The following is an 18,013-nucleotide window of genomic DNA, read 5'->3' on the forward strand; positions in this document are numbered from 1 at the left end:
GGGGGGGGGGGTGAAATGGAAAAGGGATAGGAAAAAAAAAAGAGATGGGCGGGGAAGAGGAGGGCTGGTACACTATAAGGTGGTTCCTGTGTAAGGTAGTAGACATAAGGCAAATTTGTGTGTCCACAGTTGAGTGTGGCACATTAAGGCCAATATAGTATACAAAAACAGATCATTAAATAAAACTGTAGTGTACGATGGTAAATAAACCAGAAGGTAGGCTAGTGCTCAGATGGGGAAAGGCATGGATTCTATGGGAAATAGATCCAGCAAGAGCATTATGAAACAATGGTTCTTAATTATAATATTTTAAAGTTGTGTAGTGCAAAGGGAGTGAGATAGCCATGGATGTCATTGGCATAGGAATTTTTCTTGCGTTAAGTGGCGTATTCAATCCTGTACAGCTTTAAATAGAGCAATAGGCACAAAAATGTCTGTGCTCAATTGCATTCTTATCCACGGTAACATGCATGTACAGACGTTGATACAGTTCTCATTCTTGTGTGGATGCACAAGCTGTGCTATGTGCACGCGCATATCTTCACACATGACTGTGCACACAAATCACCTGACAGAGAGTGTCTATGTTCAGTGTAACCAGCTGATGCATTTGCAGTTTTCTAATGAGGAAAGTTGCAGTGTCTGCATCCCTTTAGAAGTAATTAACACTTAGGGAGTATCCCACCAAAAATATAATTTCTTAAAATTTGACTTGTATCCAAGTGTAGACATCTGGGAAAATCAGTGAGCCAATCACACAAGCAGGAAATTACATTTCTGGGGATGTTCTATACACCAACCTGCTGTCATATTGCATTCACTGCTACAGATAATTACGGCAGCTTTCATGAAAGTGAAATCCTTGAAGAAAATAACTAAATACAATAGTAAAGCAAGCATTTGTATTTTTTTAGATTGCATTTTAAAGCTAATTTTGTGGAGATGTCTAATTTTTTCTCTTGAATAATGAGATAGTAGGATGACCCTATGGTATACACAATATAGAATTGTTTACCATGCGAATCAGGATCCTATATATACATCCGAAGCCTTAGTAAAAGCAGGAAGCCCACTTTTTTTTTGTTTGAAAGACTAATTTTTCAAACAAATAATGGCAAAATCATGGAAATTACCCAACCTATGCATATTGGCAGTTAAACATAAAATCACCCAAGCAATGATCCATGCCAAAATAGATGCTACCATATTAGACAGAATCCCTAAGTTTGAGACATTTTGGAGCCTCTGAGTAAAACACTTTGTCCCTACTAACTTTGATGAATCTCTACTCTCACCCTAATTAATAGCCCACTTCTCCAACTAATACATTACTAAAACCTACTCCCTTCAGCCAGCTGATCTCTATGTTCTTCTCCCTATATCCTCACCCTATCTGCCCCCCACCCCCTTTTTCCCCTTCCCTTCACAAAGTCTATCCCTCCCCCTTATTCTATCCCCTTCTCTTTTCTCCCTTTTTATTCCTTTCTTTCCAGTTCCATGGTCCCAGATCATTTCTCATACGTTATGAACATATAACTTCATAAGCTTTCCTCCTCCCCTTTTTGTATTATATTTTATAATTTGTGACACTCCTGTGGATCACAGCTGATTATATCATTTGGTAGCTGTGAGTTACTTAACCTCTGGCTCATCCAATCTCATTTTCTAATTTTAGTATACCAAGATAACACTAGCTTGACTTTGCAGCTCATTTGTCTTGTCATTGGTATACTGTATTCTACATGTATTCCTTTATTATTCCATACCCTTTTTTTAAATCTAGTGTTCCAAAACACTCTGTAGTTCTGGCCAACTGTCTCCAAGCATACATGTATACATGTTTTTTTCATGCTACTATTACATACATTTATTTGATCTCTCTTTTATTTACTAAAAAGATTGAACAAGAAAGACAAATTTTTCTAATCAACTTTTTAATGCTGTTAGTGACTAAATTGGGGAGTACATGAAATGAGGGGAGTGCTTGTCACTTAAAAAGCAAGACACAGATAGAGGTTCTGACAGAGGATCTACCTAACCCTTTCCCATTTTACTGAGAACATTTTTTTTGTTACAGTTTGTGACTCCACTGGGAGGCCAAAAATCACAACCTGACATTTAAAAATAAATACAGGGTAACGTTACGTGGTTAACGAGTGTTTTAAAAGACGAGCAACTTTAAAAAAAAAATCCTGACTCGTTTGCGAGTGTTGTCTCACAACAGGAGCAGAATTCAAGCTAATGTGGCGTGCAGTACCGCATTTGGCCAGAGGTGTGGGGGCACCGGTGACACTCGGAATGGTTTGGAGCCGTTTAGAGCCATTCAGAAATATTCAGAATCACTCGGAAATACTTGGAAACACTCAGAAATACTCAGTTCCTGAGTGTTTCAGAGACTTTCCGAGTTCAGCCAAGCTGTCCTCAAGTATTTTCAAGGCTCTCCGGTGCCACCCCCCACCTCTGGCCACATGCGGTATTGCCTGCAATAGAAGTCAATGCAAAACAAATTATCTTAGTTTCCATTGACTTCTATGGGGAAACTCACTTTGATATGCCAGTGCTTTGGATATCAAGCATTCTCTTGGAATGGATTATGCTCGTAATCCAAGGTTCCACTGTACATAAATTGACAGCGCCTCTATGTTCCCCAATCTGTCTAAAATCAGAAAGAAATGTTTTAGCTGTAGTTGGGCTTTAACATCTCCTTGAAGTCACATAAATAGATTTAGAGTCAGCTAAACATTGCTCCATTATACAAATCATTATACCATGCAAATTACCCCCCTTAATCAATAGCATTAAAAATCTACTTAAACTTTGGTCATCATAGCAGATTTCATTCTCAGGCCGAATAGTGGCCATAAAAATGATGATACTACCAAAACTTTTGTTTTTCTTTAGAGCCCTTCCTCTTACTCTATCTAAAAAAACATTAGATTCCTTACAGAGAGACATCAATAAATTTATTTGGCTAAATAAGAAACCCAGATTTAGCTATTCCCTTATGTTTAGACCCCAAATAAAAGGAGGCCTCGACATCCCCAACCTTTGGCTTTATTATCTTTCTGCCAGACTCACCCAACTAGCCTAATGGTATGCCCCTTCACTCCAAATCCCTTGGCTTTATTTTGAGGAAGAATCCATCCTACCCTATAATTTACAAGGACTCCTTTGGTCCAAATCAACCCCACCACAAAAATTAAGACAATTAAACCTTATTGTCACCCATACCCTTCAACTATGGAACAGACAAACCACTAAGTTCAAGTTGCTCTCTGAAGCTCCCCCCGGCTTCCTTCCTAGGTGACCCTCGTTGCCCCCCCCAAGCAGCGCTCAAGATCCAAACCTTCTAACGTATTGGAAGATACATGACCTAACACATTTAAAATCGCTCTCCTACAATAATTATTTTCTTACTTTCTCCAGTCTACAAGCAAACTATGATCTCCCATCTACTGAACTGGAAAATTATACAAAAATAAGACAATTCTATCAGAAATATCATTTACTTACACTCCACCCCCCTTATTCACAATTTGAACAAATTTGTATCTCCTCCCCTCGTTATAGGGGCTTAATCTCCAGAATATATAAATGGTTAAACGAGACTAATATGCCTGAGAAATCACACCCCATGCTACAATGGCAATTAGATTTAAATTACACATTTACTCCTGATCAATGGGACACTATTTTCACAAATCTACGTAAATGTACCAAAACAACCTCAATCAGCGAATCTGCCATCAAAATACTCTCTAGATGGTATCTCACCCCTGCCAAAATAAACACATTTTATCCCTCACTTTCCCCACTCTGCTTTAGGGATTGCCCCTCACAGGGAACACTTCTACATATCTTTCGGGACTGTCCCCACATAAAAAACACTTGGCATAAGGCCAGCACTATCATAGAAAAAATATCCGGCAGAAAGATTCCTCTTACACCACAAATATGCCTTCTATTCCTCCCTATACAAGACATCCCCATGATTACCACAAGGCTAATCCACACACTCTTCAGCTCTTTGAAGATACAGAGAATTGGGATTTTCACGGTGCTTAACATAAACATCAAGAGTATTGATTAGAATAAAATTGATATTTTATTAGCACAGACACAGGTATAAACAAACAAATAAAATTTTGAGGTAATTTACACAATTGTATAAAGTAGTTGGGGTCCAGACAATCAATAACGAAGTTGGTTGCTGCACATTATCCCAACATGTTTAGCCGGTAGCTTCCTCAGGGGATGTGCAAACTATTAATAGATATATCAAAGAAAACGGACAACAATAAAGTGAAAAAAATATAAGACAGAGTTGCTCAAATATAGTGAGTAATTGTATATTAACCACTTCCCGACCGGCGCACGCCGATGTACGTCGGCAGAATGGCACGGGCAGGCATACTGGTGTACAGGTACGTCCAGTTTTAAATGGCACCCTGCCATCGTGAGCACGCCGCCGGCAGCGCACTTGCATGCCGGGTCGGGACCCCCGTGAGTCCGGTCACGGGTCCTGTGGACTCGATCGCCGCGGGCATACCCGCGATCGTCTCACGGGGCGGCTGAACAAGGAAATGCCATTGTAAACAGCATCTCCCCATTCTGCCTAGCAACAAGTGACGCTGATCTCTGCTCCATGTGATTGGAGCAGAGATCAGTGTTCACTAAAACAAAGCCCAGCCCCCCACAGTTAGTAACACACCCCTAGGAACACTTAACCCCTACACTGCCATCCACTGGTTAACCCCTTCACTGCCAGTGTCATTTCCACAGGAATCACTGCATTTGTTTAGCAGTGATTGCTGTATAAATGACAATGGTCCCAAAAATGTGTCAAAAATGTCTGATGTGTCCACCATAGTGTCAGTCACAATAAAAATCACTGATCGCCACCATTACTAGTAAAAAAAAAATGTTAATAAAAATGCCATAAAACTATCCCCTATTTTGTAAACGCTATAACTTTTGCACAAACCAATCAATAATAGCTTATTGCGATTTTTTTTACCAAAAATATGTAGAAGAATACGTATCGGCCTAAACTGAGGGAAACATTTTTTTTATATATTTTTGGGGCATATTTATTATAACAAAAAGTAAAAAATAATGCATTTTTTTCAAAATTGTCGCTCTATTTTTGTTTATAGCTCAAAAAACGCAGGGGTGATCATATACCACCAAAAGAAAGCTCTATTTGTGGGAAAAAAATAACATCATTTTTGTTTGGGAGCCACGTTGCACAACTGCGCAATTGTCAGTTAGAGCGACGCAGTGCCGAATCGCAAAAAGTGGTCTGGTCTTAAGCCAGCAAAATGGTCCGGGGCTTAAGTGGTTAAAGCCCTAGACAACCAGCTTAAAAGAAGGAGCGCTTACCCCTAGCTGAAACCCCATAGGGAGAAAAACCTCAAATAGATGTCAAATGACTGCCTCTCAAACCTCAAAGGGCCTGACCGCCACAAGAGGGCACAGAGGGAGGAAAAGGCCAAGCTAGAAGAAAAGGGGGAAAAAATTAATAAAGTGTGGATATAATAAAGAATAATAATGTTGTTGGGACTGGCCTGCAATCAAAGGTAGATAAGAATAAATATTATATAATGGGACTACACATATATGTTATTAAATAATTAAACAAGCGGGGCATAAGGCCTCCATAAATTAATTAAATAATATATATTGGAACATTGGAACGCCGGATAAAGTAAACCAAATGGTACCCAATCATCCATTTAAGTCAAGTAGTAAAGGGGATAGAACAATATAATGGGACATGAAGAAGATTCAATTATTGAAAGAGAGTATAAAGGTATATACTTACTCAGTAAAAACAAATGAAGAGCTTGATTGGGTCTAAAACACCCGTCAAGTTCACATATAAGGGACCAGTGGCATGCAACAAATCTAAAAAGGAATATAAACCGAGCAAGGCGGGGATCAAAGTATAGCAATGAAGAGGGATTTATATTATATATTGCAGACGAACAAAGCTCAGACAGACCACTCAAATGTAATCCTGGTCCCCCAGCAAATACTAAGAGACTTGCTAACCAAATACTAAAATAGTCTTGTATGATGAGGTTGATATTAAGAAGTCAATAAGATAAGCAGACTCACCAGTATTTAATAAGGAACAGCGCATAGGTGCACACTGTCTGATCACCGCCATAAACACAGGCATGTGAAAGCCTGCCTAAATAACCCCGCTCCATCGAGCTGGCGCCTGATGTCACCGGCTCGATGCGGACAACATAGGCGACACCACGCATGCCTGGAGAGGCATGTTTGTTTATACCTGTGTCTGTGTTAATAAAATATCAATTTTATTCTAATCAATACTCAATTGATCAATCCCAATTCTCTGTATCTTCATATTACATTTTCAATCTGGGATGTGGTGCTGAAAACATGCTTGGGTGTCTCCTTATGGTTGGACCAACCTTAAATATCTACTCTTCAGCTCTATTAATTGGGCCATAGCCTATAACTGGCACTCTACTATGGTACCTTGGCCAAAAATTCTCAACCGCATGATGCACATCAAACTCTCGGAAAGAATTGACCACACGTTATATGACACAATGCCCCTCTATCAAAAGAAATGGATCCTCTGGAATACCTCCTCTTTGATTTAGACAAGGGGAGGCGCAGGGGAAGGGGGGAGAGGGGAAGTGAGAGATGAAGTGAATTTCAATTTTGTTTTCTTGTCTTGATTCTTACCCTTCTCCCCTTAAAAACATATATGTATTTGTCATTTTTGTTCTTCTCCCTACTTCAGTACTTTTGATTAGTGATGGCCGAACGGTTCGCCCGGCGGTCGTTTCGCGGCGAATTTCCGACTTTCGCCGTCCGCGGGTTCGAACGCCTTTTTCCGTCGTTCGCCCCGGCGGACTTACGTGTTTAATGTATACAAGAACTTTAACCTTTCGTGACACGTTTATCATGTGTTACAGGACAACCAATTGAGACATGACAGCTCATGGACACTTGGACATTCCCCCTAACCTATAAATACACCCGATCCGGTGGCCATTTTACATTCTTTCTTCTGTCACTGTAGGGAAAGGATCCTGTGTGGAGTAGGGACAGAGAAAACGCTAGCTATTTGGTACACAAAAGTTCTTTTCAGGACTGGTATAGGTGTTAGGTCAGCAGCCTGAGTTTCTTTTGTCAGTTTAGATAAAGGGACAGAGCGCTGTATGCTGCTATTTTAGGGACAGCTCAGCCAGATTAGTCTTTCTTCATCATCATCATCATCATCATCATTAGCTGTTACTATCAGGTCCACAAAAGAGCTGTTCCAGCTAATCGTTCCAGCCTACTCTTTTTTGCCAATTTGTATAGGGACAGGCAGGAAGCAGTGTGTCAGGCAGTGAGGATAATTTTAAAGACTTGCTGTTACTATTAGTTCCACAAAGGTTCTTTTCAGGACTGGTATCAGTGGTACGGTAATAGGCTTGTACACGTATAATATTCTTTCTTCCAAATATAGAAAGAATATTATACTTGACTGCTGCCCTTCTGCTGCAGTCTGCTAATCATTCACAACTCACTTGTTCCACAAAGCTCTTTATCAGGACTGGTAACTTGGTCTGTCTAGGGTGCTACGGTACATAGGCTTGGGTGCGGTACAGTCTGCTGTTCTGTAAGGACCGCTATCGGTCCACAATACATAGGGTTGCCGTGCACTACTGCTGACCGCTGCCCTATACTGCAGCAGTCCTTCATTGGTATAGGGACTGACGTACAGTCTGCTAATCACTAACACACAACCTGCTTGGTCCACAAAAGTTCTTATAAGGACTGGTAACTTGGTATAGGGTGCTACGGTACATAGGCCTGAGTGCGTTACAGTCTGCTGTTCTGTAAGGACCGCTATCGGTCCACAATACATAGGGTTGCCGTGCACTACTGCTGACCGCTGCCCTATACTGCAGCAGTCCTTCAGCGGTATAGGGACTGACGCACAGTCTGCTAAACACTAACACACAACCTGCTTGGTCCACAAAAGTTTTTATAAGGACTGGTAACTTGGTATAGGGTGCTACGGTACATAGGCCTGAGTGCAGTACAGTCTGCTGTTCTGTAAGGACCGCTATCGGTCCACAATACATAGGGTTGCCGTGCACTACTGCTGACCGCTGCCCTATACTGCAGCAGTCCTTCATTGGTATAGGGACTGACGTACAGTCTGCTAATCACTAACACACAACCTGCTTGGTCCACAAAAGTTCTTATAAGGACTGGTAACTTGGTATAGGGTGCTACGGTACATAGGCCTGAGTGCGTTACAGTCTGCTGTTCTGTAAGGACCGCTATCGGTCCACAATACATAGGGTTGCCGTGCACTACTGCTGACCGCTGCCCTATACTGCAGCAGTCCTTCATTGGTATAGGGACTGACGTACAGTCTGCTAATCACTAACACACAACCTGCTTGTTCCACAAAAGTTCTTATAAGGACTGGTAACTTGGTATAGGGTGCTACGGTACATAGGCCTGAGTGCGTTACAGTCTGCTGTTCTGTAAGGACCGCTATCGGTCCACAATACATAGGGTTGCCGTGCACTACTGCTGACCGCTGCCCTATACTGCAGCAGTCCTTCATTGGTATAGGGACTGACGTACAGTCTGCTAATCACTAACACACAACCTGCTTGGTCCACAAAAGTTCTTATAAGGACTGGTAACTTGGTATAGGGTGCTACGGTACATAGGCCTGAGTGCGTTACAGTCTGCTGTTCTGTAAGGACCGCTATCGGTCCACAATACATAGGGTTGCCGTGCACTACTGCTGACCGCTGCCCTATACTGCAGCAGTCCTTCAGCGGTATAGGGACTGACGCACAGTCTGCTAAACACTAACACACAACCTGCTTGGTCCACAAAAGTTTTTATAAGGACTGGTAACTTGGTATAGGGTGCTACGGTACATAGGCCTGAGTGCGTTACAGTCTGCTGTTCTGTAAGGACCGCTATCGGTCCACAATACATAGGGTTGCCGTGCACTACTGCTGACCGCTGCCCTATACTGCAGCAGTCCTTCATTGGTATAGGGACTGACGTACAGTCTGCTAATCACTAACACACAACCTGCTTGGTCCACAAAAGTTCTTATAAGGACTGGTAACTTGGTATAGGGTGCTACGGTACATAGGCCTGAGTGCGTTACAGTCTGCTGTTCTGTAAGGACCGCTATCGGTCCACAATACATAGGGTTGCCGTGCACTACTGCTGACCGCTGCCCTATACTGCAGCAGTCCTTCAGCGGTATAGGGACTGACGCACAGTCTGCTAAACACTAACACACAACCTGCTTGGTCCACAAAAGTTTTTATAAGGACTGGTAACTTGGTATAGGGTGCTACGGTACATAGGCCTGAGTGCAGTACAGTCTGCTGTTCTGTAAGGACCGCTATCGGTCCACAATACATAGGGTTGCCGTGCACTACTGCTGACCGCTGCCCTATACTGCAGCAGTCCTTCATTGGTATAGGGACTGACGTACAGTCTGCTAATCACTAACACACAACCTGCTTGTTCCACAAAAGTTCTTATAAGGACTGGTAACTTGGTATAGGGTGCTACGGTACATAGGCTTGAGTGCGGTACAGTCTGCTGTTCTGTAAGGACCGCTATCGGTCCACAATAGATAGGGTTGACGTGCACCACTGCTGACCGCTGCCCTATACTGCAGCAGTCCTTCAGCGGTATAGGGACTGACGCACAGTCTGCTAAACACTAACACACAACCTGCTTGGTCCACAAAAGTTTTTATAAGGACTGGTAACTTGGTATAGGGTGCTACGGTACATAGGCCTGAGTGCGTTACAGTCTGCTGTTCTGTAAGGACCGCTATCGGTCCACAATACATAGGGTTGCCGTGCACTACTGCTGACCGCTGCCCTATACTGCAGCAGTCCTTCATTGGTATAGGGACTGACGTACAGTCTGCTAATCACTAACACACAACCTGCTTGGTCCACAAAAGTTCTTATAAGGACTGGTAACTTGGTATAGGGTGCTACGGTACATAGGCCTGAGTGCGTTACAGTCTGCTGTTCTGTAAGGACCGCTATCGGTCCACAATACATAGGGTTGCCGTGCACTACTGCTGACCGCTGCCCTATACTGCAGCAGTCCTTCAGCGGTATAGGGACTGACGCACAGTCTGCTAAACACTAACACACAACCTGCTTGGTCCACAAAAGTTCTTATAAGGACTGGTAACTTGGTATAGGGTGCTACGGTACATAGGCTTGAGTGCGGTACAGTCTGCTGTTCTGTAAGGACCGCTATCGGTCCACAATAGATAGGGTTGACGTGCACCACTGCTGACCGCTGCCCTATACTGCAGCAGTCCTTCAGCGGTATAGGGACTGACGTACAGTCTGCTAAACACTAATACACAACCTGCTTGGTCCACAAAAGTTCTTATAAGGACTGGTAACTTGGTATAGGGTGCTACGGTACATAGGCTTGAGTGCGGTACAGTCTGCTGTTCTGTAAGGACCGCTATAGGTCCACAATAGATAGGGTTGACGTGCACCACTGCTGACCGCTCACCTATACTGCAGCAGTCCTTCAGCGGTATAGGGACTAAGAGTTTTGTCACAGGGTCATTTAAAAAATGACATGCAGAGGAAGAGGCAGGCCCTTCCGCAGGGGTGGTAGGGGTAGGGCAGGAGCAACAGGCTTGAGCCAAAGTGGGAAGTTGCAGAAGGTGCGTTCAATTACTTTAAAGGATGCACCAGACTTGGTTGAGTGGCTCGCTCAGCCTTACTCTTCTGCACCCTCCTCATCCTCTCGATCTGCACCCTCTTCTTCACTCTCTGCTATGTGCACCCCCAAAGACACTACCACCAACAACACGACCACCACCACCACCACCACATACCTTCCGCTTGAGTCACTGGAATTATTTTCCGATCCATATCAAGAGGACATTTCTGATGCGCAGCCACTCTTGGTATTGGATCAGGAAGAGGAGGTAGCAACAAGCGCTACTCAGCAGTCTGACGCCAGTACCCAGATCAGCCCAAGGAGGAGGTTGGTCCCCGGTGTTGCTGCCTACTCTACTTATAGCGGTGGGGAAGGTGACGTTGATGATGACGTGTCTAGTGATGTCACGTGGGTGCCCACAAGAGAGGAAGAGGAGGGGAGTTCAGAGGGAGATATGGACCAGCAGATAGGGAGGAGAAGCAGCAATGACTTACATTGCACAGCAGGGACAAAGCAGACTGCAAATGTATCAGGAGCGAGTCATCGACCATGTACGGTCACATCTGGCGCTCCCAGGACACCGGCACATGGCTCCGCAGTGTGGGCTTTTTTTAACGTGTCCGCTGCTGACAATAGCGTTGCCATCTGCAATCTTTGCAGTCAACGCGTTAGTCGCGGTAAGCCCAATACTCACCTAGGGACGACCGCCTTAAGAAGGCACATGAGCAGCCATCACCGAGCCCAGTGGGAGCAACGGAACACACAAAGCCACACTGCAGGCTCTCACCGTCCAGCCTCGTCTTCTACTTCTCCTTCTCCTCTCTCCTCACAATTGTCCTCCACTCCACCTTCCATCACGCCAAGCTCACATTTTTCTGCAAAAAGGCAGGCTTCCGTGGGCCTAATGTTTGAGCGTAAAAAAATGATGACGCCGGATAACCCTCTTGCCCAACGGTTGGCGGCTGGCTTGTCAGAACTCATAGCCCGCCAACTACTGCCATATAAACTGGTGGACTCGGAGGCCTTTCGCAAATTTGTGGCCATTGGAACACCACAATGGAAGGTCCCAGGAAGGAAGTATTTCTCAGAGAAGGGCATCCCAGAGCTATATGGCCATGTTCAGCGGCAAGTGAATGTATCTCTGGCACACAGTGTCGGTGCCAAGATACATCTGACCACAGACACGTGGTCTAGCAAACACGGGCAGGGAAGGTATATCAGTTTTACTGCCCACTGGGTGAACCTTCTGACGGCCGTCAAGCATGTAACCCGTGGCACCCGTGTAGATTTGGTTTTACCGCCACGGATTGCATGCAGGCCTGACTCTTCTTCTCCTCCTCCTACTCCATCCTCCTCCCTCTCCTCCTCAGCTGCCTCCTCCTTTTCCGCTGCTAGCGTCTCTTCCACTGCACCGCCCAAGCTCCCCAGAACCTATTCCACATGCCAGGTGAGACGTTGCCATGCCGTGCTGCGTCTGTTGTGCCTGGAAGCAAAGAGCCACACTGGCCCGGCACTCCTTTCAGCTTTGCGTTCACAGGCAGATGAGTGGCTAACACCGCTCAATTTGACAGTTGGTAAAGTGGTGTGTGACAACGGTGCCAATCTGCTTAGCGCATTGAAACAGGGCAAAATCACGCACGTGCCGTGCATGGCACACGTCTTAAACTTGGTCGTGCAGCGATTCCTTGTCAAATACCCTGGGGTCCAGGACATCTTGCGGCAGGCAAGGAAAATCTCGGCCCATTTCAGAAGATCTTACACGGCCATGGCTCGCCTTGCTGACATTCAGCGGCGACACCATCTGCCGGTCAGACGTCTTATTTGCGATTGCCCGACGCGATGGAACTCAACCTTCTATATGCTTGATAGGCTGCTCCAGCAGAAACGTGCAGTTAACGTCTACCTGTATGAACTCTGCGAAAGAAACGGTTCTGGGGAGCTGGGTTTTTTTTCACCGCGCCAGTGGCTGCTCATGCGCGACACATGCAGACTTCTGCGGCCATTTGAGGAGATCACCAAACTGGTCAGTCGCAGCCATGGCGCCATCAGTGACATGGTACCTTATGCCTTCTTTCTGGAGCGTGCATTGCGTCGTGTCATTGATCAGGCTGTGGAGGAGCAGGAGCGGGAAGATGAGGAAGTCGCAATGCTGGATGAATTCCCAGGGGGGGCTACTCTATCTGAGACAAGTCAACAACAGGAGTCTGATGAGGAGTCAGAGGAGGATGGTGCCGGGGCGGATGAGCAGGAGCAAGAAGAGCATGCTTTAAACCTTTCTGGGATCCCTGTTGTGCGAGGATGGGGAGAGGAGAATGAAGAGGACGACATTATCCTGGATGATGAGCAGGAGCCAGGCCACCACACCGCTTCCACTTTAGTGCAAATGGGGGCCTTCATGCTCCAGTGTTTTAATAGGGACCCCCGTATAAAAAGCATGAGGGTCAAGGACCAGTACTGGGTGGCAACGTACTTAGACCCCCGGTACAAACACAAAATGGCGGAAATGTTACCGCCGTCGCAGAGGGCTGTCAGAATGCAGCACTTCCAGGCCTTGCTTCGAGAAATGCTGCATTCTGCTTTTGCGTGCGCTGGCAGAGGAGCAATTCCCACTCCCAGAGAAGGATTTGCGGGTACCAATCCAACAGCGCCTGCAAGAAGAGGCCGGTTTGAAGATGTGTTGGTGACTTCGGATATGAGGTCATTCTTTCAGCCGACCCATCGACAGGTGTCATCCGGATCCAGCATCAGGGAACGCCTAGACCGTCAGGTGTCCGACTACATTGGGTTAACGGCCGATGTGGACGCTCTGAGGAGTGATGAACCCCTAGACTACTGGGTGGGCAGGCTTGACCTCTGGCCAGAGCTTGCCCAATTTGCAATCGAACTGTTGGCTTGCCCCTCATCCAGTGTCCTGTCCGAAAGGACGTTCAGCGCAGCAGGGGGGATTGTGACCGATAAGCGTACTCGCCTAGCTCACCACAGTGTTAACTACCTCACATTTCTAAAAATGAATGAGGCATGGATCTCGGAGGAATTCAACACATGTGATCAGTAGACCATGTATATGTCTATAAACAATTTTTGGAATCAAGCACACAGACCTTCTTAATTCATTTGGCTCACTTCCCTGACCCAAAAAAGCACACCGTACTATATGCCCCTACCCTCCTCTTTGAAGAGGTTGAGCGGTGTCATATTTCTACTGGGGCTGCTTATTATGAGGGGTTCCCACCATCCCTGTGCTGTGCTGACTTCCTCCTGGGTGTTCTTATTATGAGGGGCTCCCACCATCCCTGTGCTGTGCTGACTTCCTCCTGGGGGTTCTTATTATGAGGGGATCACACCATCCCTGTGCTGTGCTGACTTCCTCCTGGGGCTGCTTACGGTGCTGCTGTCAGCGCTGTATGTCACGGAGCTGCTGTCAGCGCTGTATGTCACGGAGCTGCTGTCAGCGCTGTATGTCACGGAGCTGCTGTCAGCGCTGTATGTCACGGAGCTGCTGTCAGCGCTGTATGTCACGGAGCTGCTGTCAGCGCTGTATGTCACGGAGCTGCTGTCAGCGCTGTATGTCACGGAGCTGCTGTCAGCGCTGTATGTCACGGAGCTGCTGTCAGCGCTGTATGTCACGGAGCTGCTGTCAGCGCTGTATGTCACGGAGCTGCTGTCAGCGCTGTATGTCACGGTGCTGCTGTCAGCGCTGTATGTCACGGAGCTGCTGTCAGCGCTGTATGTCACGGAGCTGCTGTCAGTGCTGTATGTCACGGAGCTGCTGTCAGCGCTGTATGTCACGGAGCTGCTGTCAGCGCTGTATGTCACGGAGCTGCTGTCAGCGCTGTATGTCACGGTGCTGCTGTCAGCGCTGTATGTCACGGAGCTGCTGTCAGCGCTGTATGTCACGGAGCTGCTGTCAGCGCTGTATGTCACGGAGCTGCTGTCAGCGCTGTATGTCACGGAGCTGCTGTCAGCGCTGTATGTCACGGAGCTGCTGTCAGCGCTGTATGTCACGGTGCTGATGTCAGTGCTCTGTATTACGGTGCTGCTGTCAGTGCTCTGTATCTCCTGCACCCTCTTGTTTGCCTACCCTGGTCCCTGACCTTCCCTCTCCTCCATTGCCTTCATTAGCTCCATAGTCCTGAATTGTCAGAACAATTTCCCAAATAAAAAAAAAATGCTTGTAGTTATCGATCCCAAATTCACCTCATACATGTATTATGCTATTGTCCAGGTGGTGGGACTACGTGCTACCCCCTAATAATTACCCCGTGGCCGCAAATTCGACCTAAAGGTTTGCGAAATTCGCCTCCCATTGAAGTCAATGGAGCCCGCGGCGAACGGTCGTTTTCGCGAACGTTTGTGTCCGTTCGCGTTTCGCGTTCGCGAAACGTCCCGTCGGAAGTTCGTCCATCACTACTTTTGATTGGCCTGATCACACAACACTATGCAAATTTTTTTTGTTCTATCCTTCTCGTTTACCTGACTAACCATAACCCTATTACACTTCATGTACATCATATAATGTCAAAGATATTTGTATATTCACCTGTACCATCATTGTAACAGTTTTATACCTTGATCTTTTCCATAATAAAAATAGTTTGTAAACAAAAAAAAAAAAAAACTCCACTCTTCCCAAATCCCCCCTCCTAGCACAATTCCCTCTTCTTCCCTATCCACTACACTAAATTCCGCTGCCCAGTACTAATCTTTTTATTTTATTTTTTATTTATTGGTTAAACTAGATGGACTTGTGTCTTTCTCAACCAAACTATGTTATGTCAAATTTTCCCACTCCCACCTCCCTCCATCGTGAAAGAAATCCTCTCCACTCCCCCAATCTTCTGCAGCGCAAATTCTCTTAACCCCCAAATCCCTCTTCCCAGCACAACACCCTTCCTTCCCAGCATAAATCCCCCCCCCAATTCTCTCTAGCACAAATCCCCCTTCCCCCAAATAACCCCCACCAGCACAAATTCTCTACATAGTTCTATCACAAATCCCCCCACCCAAAACCCCTTTCCTATACAAACTCTTCTCCCCCAACATAAATTTGCTCCCCTTTCTAGTAAAAATCCATATCTCCTAACTATACTAGTTTTGAGGGGACCTTTCTAAGATTTGAACAATAATCCTGGTGTCCCGTGAATCTGGGCTGAGTTCTGGGGGCCAGTGCCAGAACAACTGGCACTTGGCCTTTGCAAGTTGCCTGACAGGGGTGGGCCAGAGAAGGCAATCAGGCACTTGTCCCACATCTGTTAGAGTGTGCCAGGGGTCCCAGACTCCGTGATCTGTGACAGGCGGGGGTAAGAGGATATGCGCTGATGGGTGCTTTGGGAGGGGAGAGGACTTCTGCTAAAAGGTAGGGTGGGGAGGAAATTTAAATTCAACCCCACCTCACCTCATAGCACCCCATAGTCCCCTCCCCTCCTAAATCGTATCAACACCCCCGATCACTCCTCCAGGTGTATAGCATTATTACCTGCTCCCCTTTTTCCTAGTTACCGTGTTCCCTCCTCATACATCCATAAACGCAGACATCAGATCAGCGTGGCTCCTCCAATGGAATGTCCCTTCTTTCCAGCTCCTTCTCCTCCTGTCTGTGTACATCAGTGCCAAGGAAGTTTCCAAGAGCTCTTCTGTCAGATATGCAAGTAGAAAGATGCCTAATGCCACAGAGGGAGTGGTCAACAGTGTGGCACCCCGGGCACACAAAAGAGATATGGGGCAGGTGTCCTGAGTGCCAATGCTAGCGCACCCCTGTTAGACAAGTAACCAGAGCTCAGTGCCAGAACTTGTTTCGCCACTGGGCTCCAGGATTCAGCATAGAATGCCTTATGCTGGCAGTGGCCCGGGGCCACCTTATAGTGGCAGAATTATAGAGCCCGGTCGCAAATGTGACCTTTTTGACCCTGGTAGTTCTGCCACTGGTGTAAGAGCGCTCATGGAGAGAGATGTGGCTGTTACTCAGCTTAGTCAGCACAGGACACTAGACATAAAGGTAGGGAGTAGCATTTTCATTTGGGGAAAAGTGAATTAAAAAACCCAACTATCAGCAATCCCCTACCTCCTCCAAACTAACCAATGGTATGAAACAAATTATCCAAATACCCATTTTAATTACCCAAAGCTAGGTCACGTGATGATCCTTTTCTCTTTTTTGGTTTACTTTCTGGGAGGCTTCTTCTGGTGTTCACTCATGAAGGCTGTGAGAGGGCCATTGCCTAAGAAGATAAAGAGCAGGGAAATATGCCTGGTCCCAAGGGCAGGAAATTAGCATGGCTCACAGAGGTAATTGTGACTTAATCCGTTACACTGCAGAATGGCTTAGGAATAGGTGTTTGGAAGCAAGACTGAGGCGAAAGGTAATTGATGCACAATGTACTATTTTATTTAAATTACATTTTTTGCCTGGAGTTGGACTATAAAGTACTCTACACTAAAATTAGTCACAGATCATAACCTGTTGTGGCAGGCTAAATGATTTATAGCTATAACTTTTTATATCTGTCCATCAGTGGCAGCTGGTGAAGTTTTAAGATGGGGGGCACCAGACCACACCCTTCCTTTTTTTACCCCTCCCACTTGGTGAAAATGGGCATGGTTTTAGTTAAATAGTGGGCTTGGCTCTAAGGTGCTCTGGTCAGCATCTGAGATTAGGTGTGATGAACGGAAAGGGAGGGAGAGAGGGAGGGACAACAGGCTCAGATATTACACAATAATAGAAATATGTGTATTCTAGAAAGTTTAACAATCAGCAGATAAAGATACTCCAAACACCTTGTGTTAGCACTTCAATCATCCCGGCACCATGGTTGTTATGGTGTCAGGATGATTGAAGTGCATTATTTATATTATTACATTGTAATATGAAATGAAATCATTCAACTCACAATAATGCAGAATCAGTGGGAGCTCTGAGCATGTCACTTGCCATGTGGCCTGCCACCAGATGCCATCAGGTGTCCCCAGCGGAGTCCGTCCTTACATCAGGTGCCCCCAGCGGAGTTCCTCCTTACATCAGGTGCCCCCAGCGGAGTCTGTCCTTACATCAGGTGCCCCCAGCAGAGTCCCTCCTTACATCAGGTGCCCCCAGCGGAGTCCCTTCTTACATCAGGTGCCCCCCGCGAGTCCCTCCTTACATCAAGTGCCCCCAGTGGAGTCTGTCTTTACATCAAGTTCCCCCATCAGCAGAGTCCCTCCTTACATCTGTGTCCCCATCAGATGAATCCCTCCTTACATCTGTGTCCCCATCAGTGGAGCCCCTTCTAGCATCTGTGTCCCCAACGAAGCC

The sequence above is a fragment of the Lithobates pipiens genome, unplaced genomic scaffold (assembly GCF_037356315.1).
Source record: "Lithobates pipiens isolate NorthernLeopardFrog02 unplaced genomic scaffold, aLitPip1_a1.2 Scaffold_19, whole genome shotgun sequence".
NCBI classification, from domain to species: domain Eukaryota; kingdom Metazoa; phylum Chordata; class Amphibia; order Anura; family Ranidae; genus Lithobates; species Lithobates pipiens.